The sequence below is a fragment of the Dysidea avara genome, chromosome 7 (genome assembly GCF_963678975.1).
Source record: "Dysidea avara chromosome 7, odDysAvar1.4, whole genome shotgun sequence".
Taxonomy (NCBI): domain Eukaryota; kingdom Metazoa; phylum Porifera; class Demospongiae; order Dictyoceratida; family Dysideidae; genus Dysidea; species Dysidea avara.
Window position 1 is genome coordinate 30083767 of NC_089278.1, and position 17818 is coordinate 30101584.

Below are 17818 nucleotides of genomic sequence, written 5' to 3' on the forward strand. Positions count from 1 at the left end.
ATATTAAGGAGCTTAAGTATACACCTATACAGTATATCAGACTGTATAAAATTGACTATAATGATTACTTGTGATATTCATTGGCTGAATTCCTGAGTTCTTCATTGCATAATATATTAATTTTGTACTTTTGTGTAATTGAATCAATTTTCACCAGTTTTATGTAGGTGTACTTTTAAAATGTGTTTGAAAAACCTGCTGTAAGCGTGGAAAGTCAAGTTATTTTCTCTATAAGTTCGATATTAAAGCTTCACAGGAAATAGACTATAGGAAAACAGAAAATGCTTGTCTACGTTGTCTTGCGTCCATGACACCTGAGTGGATAATATTGTTATATGTGGTGGTCATCATTACTTACCAAATAAAGACTTAGCTACACTTACATGTAGCAATATTCATGTACAATGTAACATGATATGGGTTCCCTACAAAATTGTGTACAAATTACACATTCGTACTGTTGCAATGCTAAAAATAGCAATACATACAGTTTATTGTATCTTGCCAGTTTTGATATTACCTAGGTGATATCAAAAACCTGTTGACTAGTTTGATGGAGCTACGTAAATGTTTTAACATGCACATCAAGTGTATTGCAATAGCATCTAATCCACCACACTAGTACAAACAACTATCTTAATGTTTCCTATGCAGATTAAGCAATTGTAACATGATATTTTAGAGACTAGAGTAGTCTTCTTTAGAACTGTACATGTGTTTAGGAATATGATTACAAAATACTTACATATACTATGTGCTATATGTATCAAGACACACGATAGTGTGTCGTGCGGCCCAAGAAGCCGGCGCGCCACACTGTGAGTATATTAACAGGAAGAAAGAAAACGCAATTTACACACCTATGTAGCTCTGTGATCCCTAATCCGATTGGAACTAAATTTACTACAAACGTGTAGGCCAGTTATGGGAGTCTACATACCAAATTTGAAGAAACTCGGTCCAGCCATTTCCGAGATACGAGCGAACAAAATTTCGTTTTAATTTCTTCGTTTTTTTCTTCTTCATCTTCTTCATTTCGCACACTTCGCAAAATCTGCCATAAAACACGAATGCGTACTCGGATAGGACTGCAATTTGGCACACTTGAAGGGCTGATTAAGGCGGATCTCAGTACCAACATTGGTAGGAATCCGATGAACATTCACGGAGTTATGACCGATCATGTGCGTAAAATAAGGTCGAAGGTCTGTCACGTCTACAGGGTAAACCCCTTGGAGGAATGCGTTGAAAATTGATATGTAGATGGAGTAATCATCGTAGGAGTGCTATTTTGTGGTTTGAAAGGAATTGAGATAAAGACCATGGAGATATGACACAAAACCCAACCTGTGTCAAAATTGCGCGATCAATTTTTATGAATAAAAAAACTATTAGTTTTCACATCTACCAGGCAAACCGCTTAGAGCAATGAGCTGAAAATCAGTATGTAGCTGGAATAATCATCATAGAAAGTCCTTTTACAAAGCACTGAGTTATGATTCGAAAGGCAACTACGTGTAGCAAATGCGAGATCGAGATACTCTAATAGAACAGTCACCCTAATAGAGCATTCAGCTAAGTTTATAACTTAGAATTATATTACATTGCAAGATATTCTGTACGGAATTCAGCTACAAACAGTTAATCTGATAGACAATTCAGCTACATGCAAGTCACCCTGAAGAGAGTTCATCTAGAAACAAGTCACCCTGTATCAGATAGATGAAGCCACCTTGTAGAGAGTTCAGCTACAAAGAAACCACCATGTAGAGAGTTCAGCTGCAAACAAATCACCCTGTAGAGAGATCAGCTAGAAACAAGTCACCCTGTAGAGAGATCAGCTAGAAACAAGTCACCCTGTAGAGAGTTCAGCTAGAAGAAGTCACATTGTAGAGAGTTCAGCTACAAAGAAACTACCATGTAGAGAGTTCAGCTGCAAACAAATCACCCTGTAGAGAGATCAGCTAGAACAAGTCACCTTGTACAGAGTCCAGCTGCAAACAAATCACTTGTAGATAGTTCAGCTAGAAACAAGTCACCCTGTAGAGAGATCAGCTAGAAACAAGTCACCCTGTAGAGAGTTCAGCTAGAAGAAGTCACATTGTAGAGAGTTCAGCTACAAAGAAACTACCATGTAGAGAGTTCAGCTACAAACAAATCACCCAGTAGAAAGTTCAGCTATGAACAGATCACCCTGTAGAGAGTTCAGTTAGAAACAAGTCATCCTGTAGAGAGATCAGCTATAAGTATCACCTTGTAGAAGGTTCAGCTACAAACAAATCACCTGTAGAGAGTTCAGCTACAAACAAATCCCCTGTAGAGAGTTCAGCTAGAAACAAGTCACCCCGTAGAGAGATCAGCTAGAAATAAGTAACCCTGTAGAGAGTTCAGCTAGAAGAAGTCATATTGTAGAGAGTTTAGCTACAAAGAAACTATAATGTAGAGAGTTCAGCTGCAAACAAACACCCTGTAGAGAGCTCAGCTACGAACGAATCGCCCTGTAGAGAGATCAGCTAGAAGAAGTTACCTTGTAGGGAGTTCAGCTACAAACAAATCACCTGTAGAGAGTTCAGCTACAAACAAATCCCCTGTAGAGAGTTCAGCTAGAAACAAGTCACCCTGTAGAGAGATCAGCTAGAAATAAGTAACCCTGTAGAGAGTTCAGCTAGAAGAAGTCATATTGTAGAGAGTTTAGCTACAAAGAAACTATAATGTAGAGAGTTCAGCTGCAAACAAACACCCTGTAGAGGGCTCAGCTACAAACGAATCGCCCTGTAGAGAGATCAGCTAGAAGAAGTTACCTTGTAGGGAGTTCAGCTACAAACAAATCACCCTGTAGAGAGTTCAGCTACAAAGAAATCATCATGTAGAGAGTTCAGCTGCAAACAAATCATCCTGTAGAGAGTTCAGCTATGAAAAGATCACCCTGTAGAGAGTTCAGCTAGAAGAAGTCACCTTTTAGAGAGTTCAGCTACAAAGCAACCACCATGTAGAGACTTCAGCTGCAAACAAATCAACCTGTAGAGAATTCAGCTACAAACAAATTGCCTTGTAGAGAGACCAGCTAGAAACAAGTCACCCTGTAGACAGATCAGCTATAAGAAGTTATCTTGTAGAGAGTTCAACTGCAAACAAATCACCCTGTAGAGAATTCAACTACAAACAGATAACCCTGCAGAGAGTTCAGCTAGAGTCAAGATAACCCTGTAGAGAGAACCCTGTAGAGAGAATCCTGTAAAGAGTTCATCTACGTACAAGCAAATCACCCTGTAGAGAGTTCAGCTACATTTCAAGTCACCCAGTAGAGAGATCAGCTGCAAATTATGCTGAGGGAATAATTGACATGTAATAAATATATGCATTATATATATATATATAATTTGTACATTTACTGATAAAATCAGAATGAGTTAAAGTATTTATAAAATCTGCTTCATCTTTTTCTTTTTCCTGTGGTAAAGAAAAAAATATAGGTTAAAAGCCCCAAAGCTGGCCATAGGCCGGCTTTGGGGTATACAAATACAACAAGAAGTGAAATCTAATCAAAAACAGCCAAGCTGTCAAAAAAGGAGTGTGGCCCTTGAAAAGGCTATGGTGAAAAAAGATGTGAAATCTAAGGTGGCAGCCAAGAAATGGTTGTGATGGTAGGTTAATGGTAAATAGTTTAATAACGACAATTCAGTTGAATTTGGTGCCGCTTGATCTTGGCACAAAATTCACCTGAATTGTCGTTATTACAATTTTTACCATTGACCTACTATCACAGCCATTCCTTGTCCACCACCTTGGATTTCACATCTTTTTTCATCATAGCCTTTTCAAGGGCCGCACTCCTTTTTTTACAGCTTGGCTGTTTTTGATTAGATTTATAACAGCTAAAATTTTTTTGATAGGTATGCTGGTTTTGTAGCCAAATATTTTTCACTAAAACATTATTGTACAAGAATTCAGGACATTTGACATTTTACAATCAGCCTTTTAGGTAGGAATATTACAGCACTACTCACAGTGCATCAGTGCCATGATACTTTCATTACATATATGGAGTGTCATCCTATTAGAAACACAAGTATTCTATACATTAGATGAGTTCATCCTTTTGTTGTGTCTGATATGATATATTGTACGTGTCACCATCTGGTGATCAGTGTATGGGTTTACTACTGTGTGGGCAATGGAATGTTTAATCATTGTATTCATGTTGTTTAGAAATGAAAATAATGTGTCAGTGATTAAATCTTTAATGCATGTAGGACTGACAGCTGAAAGTTTTGATTTGGCAATAATATAATGACTGATACACTAGTACTGTGTGTTTGTACAAACACAGAGCAGTTGTTGTTTCAATATTTACATGGGATGTATGATAATACAAGTTGTAGCTAGCAACTAGTGTATGTACATTACACAGTCGCTTTATTGATTAATTCAACAAAGTAAAACTATTCTTGTATCAGTGATAAGTATGTTTCTTGTCCACTCAGTCAATTTTTTCTGGTATTGAAATCCATCCATGCAACTGTTTTGATTGAAGTCGTAACTGTGGGATTTAGTTAGCGCACAGATCGGGATGGGCAAACCTATGTCTATGTCTTAGATGCCTTTTTAAAAAATTTGTATAGGTGCATACATTAGCACATTAGTACCAATCCTGATGTTCATAATTCTTGACTAGGGTGAAAAATACATAGAAAAAAAAACAAAGAAAATAATTATAAGCAGCATGTAGATTTTTCAGTTTAATCTAGAATGGTGGACTCCCACCATACTATCAGGAATGAAGATTGTTTTTTTAAAATAGATATTACACTTGCTAGTACATATATACAAGTTTGCTGTCACAATAAGTAGCAGACTTCTTCTGGTACAAAAGACATGTACTGGTAAACACAACACACTAATAGTTTAGTAATCCTAGCAGCGTGAAGAGGTCAGTAGCCACTAGCCGGCTGCTTGAGGAGATATGTACTTGGTGGAATTGGTTGCCTTTGTTAGTGGGCAGTTGGAAGTTTGCCTGAAGACAGATACCACTTAGGGGACATTGTGTGACTCCTGTGTTTACACAACTCCCGCCAAACAAAACACAACTTAACAAAATACTTGTAAGGCATGTGACAAAAGAGCCACAACAGCTGGGATCGTGAGCTAGCTAATTCTGCGTTCTTAAACACATTGACTTCTACCATTTCCGTCATAATTTATTGTTATTACTTCTCTATTTGGTAGACTTCATAACAATAGTACTAACTCTTGGTCATCATTGTCATGGATACCAGACTGTGTGTACAAGCCTCTACTAGTCTTCATCCTGTAAAACATAATTATTATGATTGCTTTTGCATTTTGACTTTACCTCATCATTTAAAAGAACCACACATACTAAAAGATCCCAACATGTCCACATATTAGTGGTTCAATACATTAACACACTTAAACTGCCAGCTTGTGCACACATATCAATGCTAGGTTGTTTGTTTATCATGACTCGGTTACCACAAAGTGATAATGTACGTCACAACAGATTTGTCAATAGTTGTACATTTAACAATGCTCAAATAACCCATCATAGTCATTATTAAATACTTCCAGGAAAATGTCACTTCCTGTCCAATATTCTAATCCATTTATACAAAAATTGCAGTTCCATGAAACATGAATACAATTATAATGTTTAAGGAAGTAATCTGATTTGATATTTGTTTGGGTGAAAAGAAAATTACAACTTCCTTACTTTGAATTAATTATGCGCAAATAGTCTAAAAGTATATTTTCTCCACAAGTTCGAATTCACTGATGACTTGAAAATCCAGACTTAACCCACATTATAGTAAGGTAGCAACACACCAAGTGATTATAGCAACACACCAAGTGATTAGCAAAGTATAAATCAGATGTAGTATGAAAAATGTAACAACTCTTGTAACAACTTGCAAATAAAATTCATTAAATTGCTCACTTGTTTATTAATTCTCCATAATGCAGTGTACATGACAATTCTGCAATAATATACAATTGATGTGATTTGCATGCTTGTAGTTAAAGTAACTCATAATATACCTTAATGAGGTCATTGCACAAGTCAAACAGAAGAATTAATGTGCAAAAAGTAATTTCCTAGCACCGTAATGACATACTAAAAATTTGAACTTACAAGTGATTGCAAGTAAACAAGTGATAGCAAATAAAACTAATTTACAAGTGCTCATACAAGACAAGACATACATACAGAATGACGGGCTCAACCTAATCTCAGCAAAAAATCGTAACCTGATAATTCAGTGTTTCAAGTATTGAATCAAATTGTACATATTAAGTGAGACCACTACATCAGAGAATTGTGTCCTTGGGTGACCTGCACATTACTCATTTGATAAAGTTGGGTAATATAAAGGCTGAAGTACAAGTTGTCAGAATATCAGTATAGCCGGTTATATTTTCAGTCTGTAGTTTATCTCTCAGCCATTATGCTCCACTTTATAAAGCACAAAACACAGGTTTCATGCTTATAGCATACATGTTGTGTGTAAAAGTGTGGTCTGTCATAGTCAAGAAGACAACTAATGACCCACAAAATGGCTTTGCAATGTATAGATAGAACTTTATGGCTGTAATATTCTAGTATAAAAGCAGTACACTTAGAGCAAAACAGTAAGCAACTTAAGCTGAAGAACAAACAAAAGAGCTAAACAGGGAACAAGAAATATAATTCCCTCGAGAAGATGAATCACTTGGTCATTGCAATCACTTTCACAGTCATCTTGAGGATTATATCAGGAGCCCCACCACTCACCTGTGATAAGATCAAAGATGTCAATCAAGGAAAGGACAATCAAGACAGATACCTGGTGATATTGAAAGACCCCAAAAGCTACCAGGATGCTGAATATGTGATGGGAATAGTATATCTGTACCAGCGGTCTCTGGAAATGAATGCTTTCAATGTCCATGACAATTCAATAAAAAGCCAGTTGGAGCTCCTTGAAAATGTAGGATTGCAAGGAACACTTTCAAAACAAGCACTAGTTTTGGTAAGCTTTACAAGTACAATGTACTCACTATTGTAATATGGACTTATGATGGATGGTGTGTTAATGTTGTATCATTAACGTACATAGGTGTGTATGGACAGCAGAGTAGAGTCAATCATAACAGGCTACCCAATAGTACCGGAGCGTAGTCATCTGAGTTCAGGTGGTGTCACAGAAGAAGATACTGTTGACTGCTCCAAACTCATTCTTACTGAACCATACACTGGTGAAAACTACTCTATTGTTCTCAAGCCCAGAGCATCTACCACTGATCTGTACAAAATCATCAGTAGAGTAGAAATAGAGAAACTGAATGATGAATCTCTATCTTTTACACATCACTATGCAACAAGAAGGGGAAAATTAATTACAATAACTGTGACAATGAACACAAAAGCTCTTGAACTGGTAAGCAAATGTCACACTTGTAAGAGAATATACAAATTATCTATGTATTCCTACTCCTACAGGTATGTAAACAGCCAAAGGTGAAAGCCATCAAGCCAAATTATGATACACAGTGATTAACTATATAGAGTCACATCATGTTTCTGGAGCAAGCCTTTTAATTGTACAGTAACATTACCAAGTTAACTCTACAATACATAACCTTTTATACATATTATAATTGTACTGCACAATTACCTCATACTTTGTTTATTACCTACTATTTGAGTGGTTGATTCTTCATATCAAAACATTAGATGAGTAGTGCTCTTTAGACATAAGTAATGATCACATGATACAATAGTACCAAGAGTTCATCATTATGTTTTATGTGAAGCCCTCCTAAAACATTGATAGTATGGAGTTCAGAGATGGTACAGGCCATGTCATGATTTACACAGAAACTAGAAAATGGATTAGTAGAACCCTTCCAAAAATAAAGGATCCCCACCAAAATATGTACTGCTGCTAACTATCATACATTCTCCTTGATGAAAGTACCAGAAGCACCAATACTGTAATAACTAAAATCAAATTTTGGACCTGTCACCAGTTGAAAGATTATATAGGCAAATGATACATTGTATATACCCCCAACCATCATTTTATGCCACAATACCACACTCTCAGGTGACATGTGCTTTTTAGGGTTCTGGTGGGTGGTTATCCTCTGCACACCTTTCCTTTACCTTTCTGCTGACTGTGTATGCGTGTACATGGGGCATAGAGAAATTGTTTATGCAAATATTAATGCCTTGGTATGGTTTCCTTTAAAAATGGAGATGAGATGAACATTACCTTATGCTAGCTGGAGAGGAACTACCCTTTGGGGAGGAAACTTACTGTACAATACCACCGTTCTTTATGATATTCAAATTGTTCTTCTTCAAACATTCATACATACATTGTATATCTACATATGCATTATTATAATGTGTACAGAATTAATGTGTTGAAACTTCCAGCTACTTGTACACATACAATTCACTGGCTGGCCCTATTTTGCATGCAAGCTATTTCACATAACGTATAGTCACAACTAAGTAATCATACATGATGATGATGTCCTGTCCAATAGTCTAAATAACATGTGTGTCACAAGTTCGATAAACATAAATACAATAATTGTAACGTTTCAAGAAATTCCACCTACTGGAAAAATCAAAAATTTCTTCACTGGTTTAATTATTTACAGTAGTAGATGACCGTATACTTCCTCTCTAGTTTACTGGTGTATATAGCCAAACCTGAAAATGTACACTTAAGCCACGTTGTCAGTAGCAACACATCAAATGATTAGTGAAGTAGTTATACAAATCATCTGCAGTGCAAGAAATGTAATGGTTCTTGTTATTATTCTGCTTGTAGCAGCACCAGCAACATGGCAACAGAAAAGCCACCACTAGAACTGGCCCCAGCCAACCAGGTGCAGCTAGCCAGTGCACTCAACCAATCAATTCTTCAACTCCAGCCACCTACATGCTGTAGACTGACACACATATGGTTTCCCCATCTAGTGAAGTCTACACCATTCTCCAGGTCACTGGCAGGACAGCCTTGACTGCAACTCTTTCAACAATTTCAACTTCATCACTGCTGCTACTCCTTCCTCACGTCATCATTCACCATTTTCTGTGGAGTACTGTAGCAGCACCGACAACATGGCAACAAAAGCCATCTCTAGTTATACTCTTATACTTTTATCAATTGTGCTTTAGTGGTTGTCCAACAACACTCTCTTCCTACGTTGAGCAACTGCTTGCCCATGTTACCCTTGCCACATGCCACTCCGCTATATATTTCCATTACATGTTTGTATGTAGTAAAAATGACTGCATGTCATACTGGTCAAAGCATTATACAGATATGAAAATGCAAAACAATAGAATCATTTCCTTATAGTATACCAAACAAATGTTGTAGTTTTAAGTGACTGTACATAAGTAAAATATTTTACATGTATTCATACAATTCATGATTCATGTATTGCAATCATTACATTTAAGAAATTGGACACATAATCAGCAAACTGATAATTCAGTGTGCCCAACATTGAGTTAAATAGTTGTTGTAAATTCGACAAAACTGTCTTGATAGCCTACATTGTATTTCTTAGGTTAGTTGAGTAATATAGGCTGAAGTCAATACAAGTTTTCATCAGACTGTTACTTTATAGAAGTCTTTATATTACTAACCCATGACTTATCTTCTGTTCTACTGTACTGAATAGTATGGCACAAAACACAAGTTTTGATTGTAATGCAGTAAGTAACACCATGAATGGAGAAATATGCTTGCTATTTCCACCTCTATTGTAGTTCCTTTACCTATATGACATGGGCTAAGTGTAAATTTTCAAGTTTGACCCAAATATCATGAGTCAGTGAACTTCTCAGTGCTTCTTATTATAGAAGAAGTAGCTATATGTAATAGTATATCATCTGTGCATAATTACTTGAAAGTGACAAAGTGCTAATTTATCTTTTCACCTAAACAGTTATCAAACCAGACTATTTCCTTATTGCATTTATGTTTCTTGAAAGTGCTATATTTACATACAGATTTGTTTAGAATATTGGACATGCAGGAAGGCATATTGCCATACCCCTGTATTTCCTGGAAGTAATATGATAGGCTATTTGAGCATTGTCAATGTGTAACTCTTGACCTATTTGTTGTCATGCACACCCTGGGATGTACACTGCTTGAGCCTGACAAGAACACACTGCCCAAGGTGTTGCCACACCAATTACCTATTTGTGATACAAAAGGCTGTAGCGCATCTTCTGTTCTGCTGTAATGAATAGTACGTATGGCACAAAACATACATGGTAGCTAATGCAGCATGTAACACTACAGATGAAGGAATGTGTTTTGCTGTTTTCCATCTCTGTTGCAGTTCTAATCCAACCTACTGTATGCTTCTATTTTCTAGAACATGTATCTTTTGACAAAAGAGTCCACATAATTGGTAAGTTTTTAACTTGTGTCATCAAAGACCACAGGAAATCCAGGAACAAAAAAAATGACCCTGCAGGAGCAGAAAGATTTACCCACAAAATGGTTTCTAGACCATATGACAACTGAACTTTATGGCTGCAATAAAGCAGTATACCTTAGGCAAAAAGAAAAGAAAATAAAACTGAAGAACAATGAGAAGAGATTATAAGAAGCACAAAAATCTCAAAAAAATATTAATCACTTAATTGCAATCACTTTTACAGTCATCTTGGGGATTGTATCAGGAGCCCCACTACAGGGGAAAATCCAGGAGCTAGCAAGGAGAGGGGCACAAACAAGTTCAGATCCACATCAATGGAAAGGGGAAGTCACTCTGAGCAGCTAAACAGCTGTAGCTATACAGTTTGTTATAGTTGATGTACTTATATGCACATAGCAGCAAACAACATAATGGCTTAAATGGTAAAATTCAATTATGAAACACTACTGACAGGTGATTGTTTGTATACTATATGGTATATTATCTAAATAATCACCACCTCTCAGTAGTGCAAACAATCATCGTTGAATGTTACCATTTAGGCTGGTTGTGAAGTCTTAAAAGCTGTTACAAAATCTATTAACGGTCTAGCTAAACACCTGCCAAATGATAATTATTTTAGAGGTGTGTACTATGTACCGAAGTGGTATAGGTGACAGTTTGAGTTTGGTTTCAGAGGAGATATGCCTGGGGTACTTTATTAAACTTTTACATGCAAGCAAACTGCAAGGATACTGAAGTAAACATAAATGTATAGCTCATACATAAAGATAGAAATTTAAATGACATAATTCTCAGCATTAGTGCAAAACTGCATGCAAACAGCATTCAGGAATAGAGAAAGCAGTTTGAAAGGCTGTTCAATTTCCATGTAGTCTACCAGATCACTGGTACTAAATTAACAATTAGTACAGCTATGACATGGGTAGCCTGTCACACATTCATGAACAAATGACCTAATCCAAGAAATGTAGTAATCGGAAATATGAAAGAGAAGTAATGTAGCTGCACAGTAACACTTACAACTTCTAATAATATTATGCTTACATTGTAAAATTTAAAAGATGAATCATATCCTTATAAGGAAGCTGGATAATGATACTTGACTGAAATTCATAACACACCCACTAACAAATAGGGGATGTTGTGGCCGTTACAAACGGGCGTCTTTGATCTGCGCACGCCCCATACACAAATCAGTTAGAACACACCCATTCGGTTTGTATCTGATTTGTAAACACTCCATCCTCGGGCCTGCGGTCCTCGGGTGTCGTGTTTACAAATCAGTGCGGCCTGAGGGTGGAGTGTTTACAAATCGGATACAAACCTCAAAGGTGTGTTACAACTATTACTTACAGCACAAATATAATAATCTAATAAACAGTTACAATTACTAATAAATTCTTATGTCAAATAGTGGCTTAAAATTCTGCAAGTGCTTAGTATAACTGGCTTCTGCATGGTGGATATAGAGTTTACATTAGCACCAATCTTTTGTAACTCAGAACTGAGGGATTGATCCCAAGGAACCTATAACAATTGGCACAACAGTACAAGATGTCTTCCACAATTTATTATTTTATTACTATTTTTATTATTATTACTAGGACCGCGTCACATACAACCAAGTACATACACCAACGTTGCAACCTACCCATTGGGCAAGTATAAACAGTGCCATAGGGAACACTCAGAGCAGTGTGCGTGTACCTGTGGAAATGATACATATGCATACGTACACAGGCAAGGGAGTTTAATTGGCATCAGAAAACCACAATACTAAAACACAACCTACACAAAAACCAAGTTAAGTTAGCTATATTGAAATTAACTATATATTGTAGGTGTGACGTGTCTCTGAAGATGACTCAGCAGTGAAGTGAGGCTATGCAGAATAAGGAATATGGTGAAGGCACAATTAGCAATTGATCCCAATCAAGCCAATATGGCACAACAGACTCTGTTGTAGCTAACTAGAGGCCACTGGTGATGTACCTGTATATCAGTGGTGTGGCATTGGCACAGTGATCACAGTCTATAATATCATGCATACAGCCATGCACAACATACAAGTGGAACTTGTTCTTGGTTATGGCTCTACAATGTGGTACTCGTACTTTAATGTATTTTAGTGTTTAATAATATTATACTTCCCTCTCAAGACATGGACTGCCATCAATAATAATAATATAATTCGCGTATCAAGTGTGTTCACTTTTCACTTGAAGTGTTACTGTGCAGGGTCTTTCCAAGGGATATCCCCTAAATAGGTCACATGATGATTGTCAGTCAGGTGGAACTTATTTATTTCCATTAATGCACCATGGAGCTTGTGTTGTGGCTTTCATTAATTGATCATTATGCACATACCATGATGCAACAAAGTTTGTAACAAATTGCTGGAATGTGGTTCGTGGTTTGCTGGTATGAGCTTGTGTTGTGACTTTCAACTTTTGTAACAGATTGCTTGAATGTACATATGCATGTGGTTCGTGGTTGCCAATGATTGTGTATATGAGTTGGGGTTGTTCCACACAGCTTGCACAATATTCAGATGTCTGCATGACGACACAAGGTTAAGTGAGACCTGTAAAAGAACAAGCAGGCACTGAACTTAACCTTAAATTAAACATACATGCAACTAACCTGGAACATCAGTCGCAACACCAAAGACACTTGCTTGGATATCCTCATGGCTTAACTATGGAGTGACCTGTGTAATTAACTGGCACTAAACAGTATCTACAACACAATTTCCTTTTCTGCAAGAACTTTTTAGCATCAAGTAAAGGCGCTACCATCTCTCCTACAAGAGCATTTCACAAGAGATGTGATATTAACTTGAGTACAACCAATATGTGGTGTATGTTTGTGAACATGTGTATAGTGTTTGCACATTTTGTGAGTGTCTTGTGCTTGTATATGATTAAATGTGTGTTTTTATGTAGTGAAATAAAAATAATAGTATGATGTTTGTGATCTCTTTCATAACCCTTAGCAAAGCATCTAGCTCTACGAGTGACAAACCAAGTTGATAGGTCATCCTCAGGGCACTATGGCAATGGTCATAGCAGGTTTTGTTCATTGACAAGTACAGAATGATTGATATACTCCAATAGAACAGTCAAGCAATAAATACTCTAATAGAACAGTCAGGCAATAAAATACTCTAATAGAACAGTCATTGGCAGAATTCATCATACACCCCCCATGGCTTGAACATTGGGTCTGTAAATTATATAACTGACAAAAATTAGTGATATCCCCCCCAAAAAACACCTTCGCTGTAAAACAAAGGTGCGTCCAAGAAACTACAAGTATCTGTAACCCCATGTAAAACAGATAATCTGTAGAAAAACACTCCATGAAATTAATGGGTAACTGAAAGAGCTGATATCTAGAGCGGCCAAGAATCAATAATGTCACTACAACTGACTATGATTGCCAAAGAATACCTTGGCTGTAAAACAGGCAAATATAAGTAACTGGCAACCAAAACAGCTGATATCTGAAGCAGCCAAGAATAAAAGTTAAGTTGATACAACTTACTACAATTATAAACTTGCAACATTGAATCCTAATGATTCAACTGTGTTCTATACATTCACCCTTGCTACATCCTAAATTAATTCTTTGTAACTCTAATTGGCTGGTAATTTGGCCACCTTTTTCAATAGTCAGAGTAAAGTGAACACACTTGATACGCGAATTATATTATTATTATTGATGGCAGTCCATGTCTTGAGAGGGAAGTATAATATTATTAAACACTAAAATACATTAAAGTACGAGTACCACATTGTAGAGCCATAACCAAGAACAAGTTCCACTTGTATGTTGTGCATGGCTGTATGCATGATATTATAGACTGTGATCACTGTGCCAATGCCACACCGCTGATATACAGGTACATCACCAGTGGCCTCTAGTTAGCTACAACAGAGTCTGTTGTGCCATATTGGCTTGATTGGTAATTCTTACTTGTAGCAAATCTGCATGGTACAAGATAAATCAACAGAAAAGTGAGTGTTAATTAGGATCAGTGCACTTGACCATACATCCTAAAACAACCCAGCTATATATCTCAGCTACACTCCATACCCTTAACTAATAACCAAATGATTATGCAACTTCTAGCTAGTACTGTGCTAACTCACCACAATCCATTTTGTACTGAAGTATGCCTCTAATAATGACCATCAGTAGGCTAGCTAGCTTGTGTAAGTGTAACAAAACTATGTCTTGGAATTGTAGCGATTGTGTAGTTAGGAATGCTTACAGTGGCGTAGCTATCCCAGAAGGATTGGTTGGGCACCATTGTATGCATACAAGTTGCAGCAACCATGATGTGCAAAGCACATCATTTTTGCATGCTGCAGCTAGGGGGGATCTGGGGGCATGCCCCCTAGGAAAATGTTTGAAAATTACATGCTGAGATTCAATTTGATGACATTTTACAGCTACATTTTGTCATCTCTAGTAGGACACTAGCTGTACGTACATTTTAATAAGCTACGTAGCTGTAGGAGGCTTCATATTGCACCTTGTATCACACAATTTAGCTATAGCTAGCTACGTACGGTGAGTACCTGAGTTAGTAGGGCACTGGAACTGATTGGTTGGGCCTGTGCCCTACCAGTACCCACCTTAGCTATGCCACTGAATGCTTAGATGAAGTTTGGCTGAGAAAGATCATTTTCAGATAAATGATTTAATGCATATTCCAATTAATGATCACTCTCATATTTATTCATGGTGTACCCTGCAGATTTGTTACAAGTAAGGATAATAGAAATGTTATAGAGCATATTAGCAGGCAAATTTCATTCATTCCACTGTGGAGTCTTTATAATGTGTGGCATGCTAGTGCTTGCAGGTGATTCCAATAGCAAATATAATACTGATCTGGGCATCCCGGTTTTCCATACTCCCTAATATTACAGGTTTATACGCAAATAAAAGACTGTCAGTACTTTGGTGTATATGGCTTCATATACAGCCGAGGACAACTGCTATAATCTTGTATATCCAAGTAAAAGACTGGGGACACTTTGATGTATATGGCTTTATATTCAGCTTGCATAAACACACTATCCTGACACTGCATTTTGATTGCCAACATTGCACATTTGGTGTTTAATACCAGATAATATGGTAGTATACTATTGGACATTAACTAAACTATGGATTAAATTCCCACTATTATATCTACAACCTCTCTTGTTTCACTACTTTTAGCTATGTATACTTTTTTCTTTGATCTCTAATCCAACTTAAATTGTTTTTACCTAAATTTTATTAATGATTGTGTATGGTATAGTTTCGATAGGTGTACAAGGTAGAGATTTACCGATTTACCGATTTAGTATCACATTGGTGCTGATCTAGACGATTTAAGTAACATCAGTTGAACTGATTTTCTGTAGAAACTACTGATTTGATGCCGATCTTTCTAATCACCACGTCTTTAAACGTACTAAACTTATTCGCTAAAGTATACTACCACATTTCTTTGCTGAATGCCTACTGAAAACTATGAGAAGTCATACAAATACACACACGTTTACTGGTTTCTTTACTGAAACGTAATCCCTTTAACTTACCAGAGGTCCTTGGGAGAAAACAATGAATGTGCTACACCTTATCAAATAGTCTAGAACTATAAAAATCTCTGCTACAACAGCCTACAAGTTCCAGGTAATTCTTGGTAGGAGCATGCATTAAAGCATTTGTGGGTGTTGATTGTCTGGGTGGTGTCCACACAACCATTGGTATTGATTCCAGTAATAATACTGTGATCACTATTCAACTAACAATTGACCAGTAAGCTTAGTTTGGGATTATAAAATCTCATAAAAACTACCTGTAACAGATCAGTTTTAACATACTTATGAGATAAAAGATGGCAGATCAGTACAATATCAGTAGAACGGTAATAAATTTCCTAGATCATATCAGTATCGGTAAAGTTCAGAAAAGTTAAATTGGTACATCTCTAGTACAAGATTTAGTATCTTTTTTATTATAGGTTAGTTATTTGGTTCTTGTGTTTTCTTTATTATGTAGAAGCGTCACTTGAAGCCAAACAATATTGCTGTTGCCAAAATATTCTGTGTGGGTTGCTCAAATGCTGAAATTAAACTGAGTCTCATGTTCTGTTATTATATATTAGTGATGCTATCAAATTTAGTTCACGGTTATCGTTCTTGGCAACAAGAGACCAGGTAGCTGATGACACTGAGAAATTTATAGTATGTTCAATTGGAGGAGCTAGAGAAGAATGTGAGATACACAAAGAAGAAGCTATAAAGGCATTAAATACTGTTCTTGCACTGGGTTCAGTTGCTATCATATTACACTTAATGATCAACTTCAGCCACCTGATGTACATGGTACGGTTCCAAACCGCTAAAAATGCCATGAAAAATATCTTCAAACAGTGACATGTGTATTACTGTTAACTGCAGTTCTGCAGTGTATACATACTGTACATATTTTATAAACAATAGCTGCTAAATAATATTGTTTCAACTTTTATGTGGTACAGTAGTAATACACTTCCTTTGTAATAGTAAGTGCATATAAATTACAACTGCCATGCAGTTAGATTTAAATTGTACATGTTATACCTTACCTACAACAATGCATGTAGTATAATTAGGTCATGCACTCTTTTATGGCTGTTTATCTGCTGAAGAATCCTAGCACCGCATGTCATTGCCTTACTTATGCAGTAAAACTTGTCTATTTCAGTCACCTTAGGTCCGAAATTTTCTGACCTTATAGCGGGTGGCTGCATTACCACTTTGTGAATCAATGGCCAAGTAGTTTTAGACAGGTGTGATGATTATCACCAAGGCCTAGCTGATTATTACTGATTATTACATCATTTGATTTCCACTGAAGATCCTAGCAATGCATCTCTCAGTGCAATTTGTTTGTCAAAGTATCTTACCCAGTAAAACACCTGTACACAGGTGAATGTATTACCAGATATACAGTGGAACATCCCTTAATGGCCACCTGAATTGGCTGGTCACCTTTACATATTGGCCACATAATTCTCATTAGACTTCAGCTATATGCATTTACTACAGACCTACTCTATAATGGATACTTCGGGCCAAGTATATATTCAAGACACACGGTAGTGTATCGTGCGGCCAAGAAATCCGGCGTGAGTATATTTACAGGGAGAAATAAAACGCGGTTTTCATGCATACATAGCTCTGTGCTCCCTCCTCAAATAGGAATCATTTTTATACTGCAAATGCCCTCCACCTTAAGGACCCCACATACCAAATTTGAGCAAGATTACTTAACGCAATCATGAAATATAAGC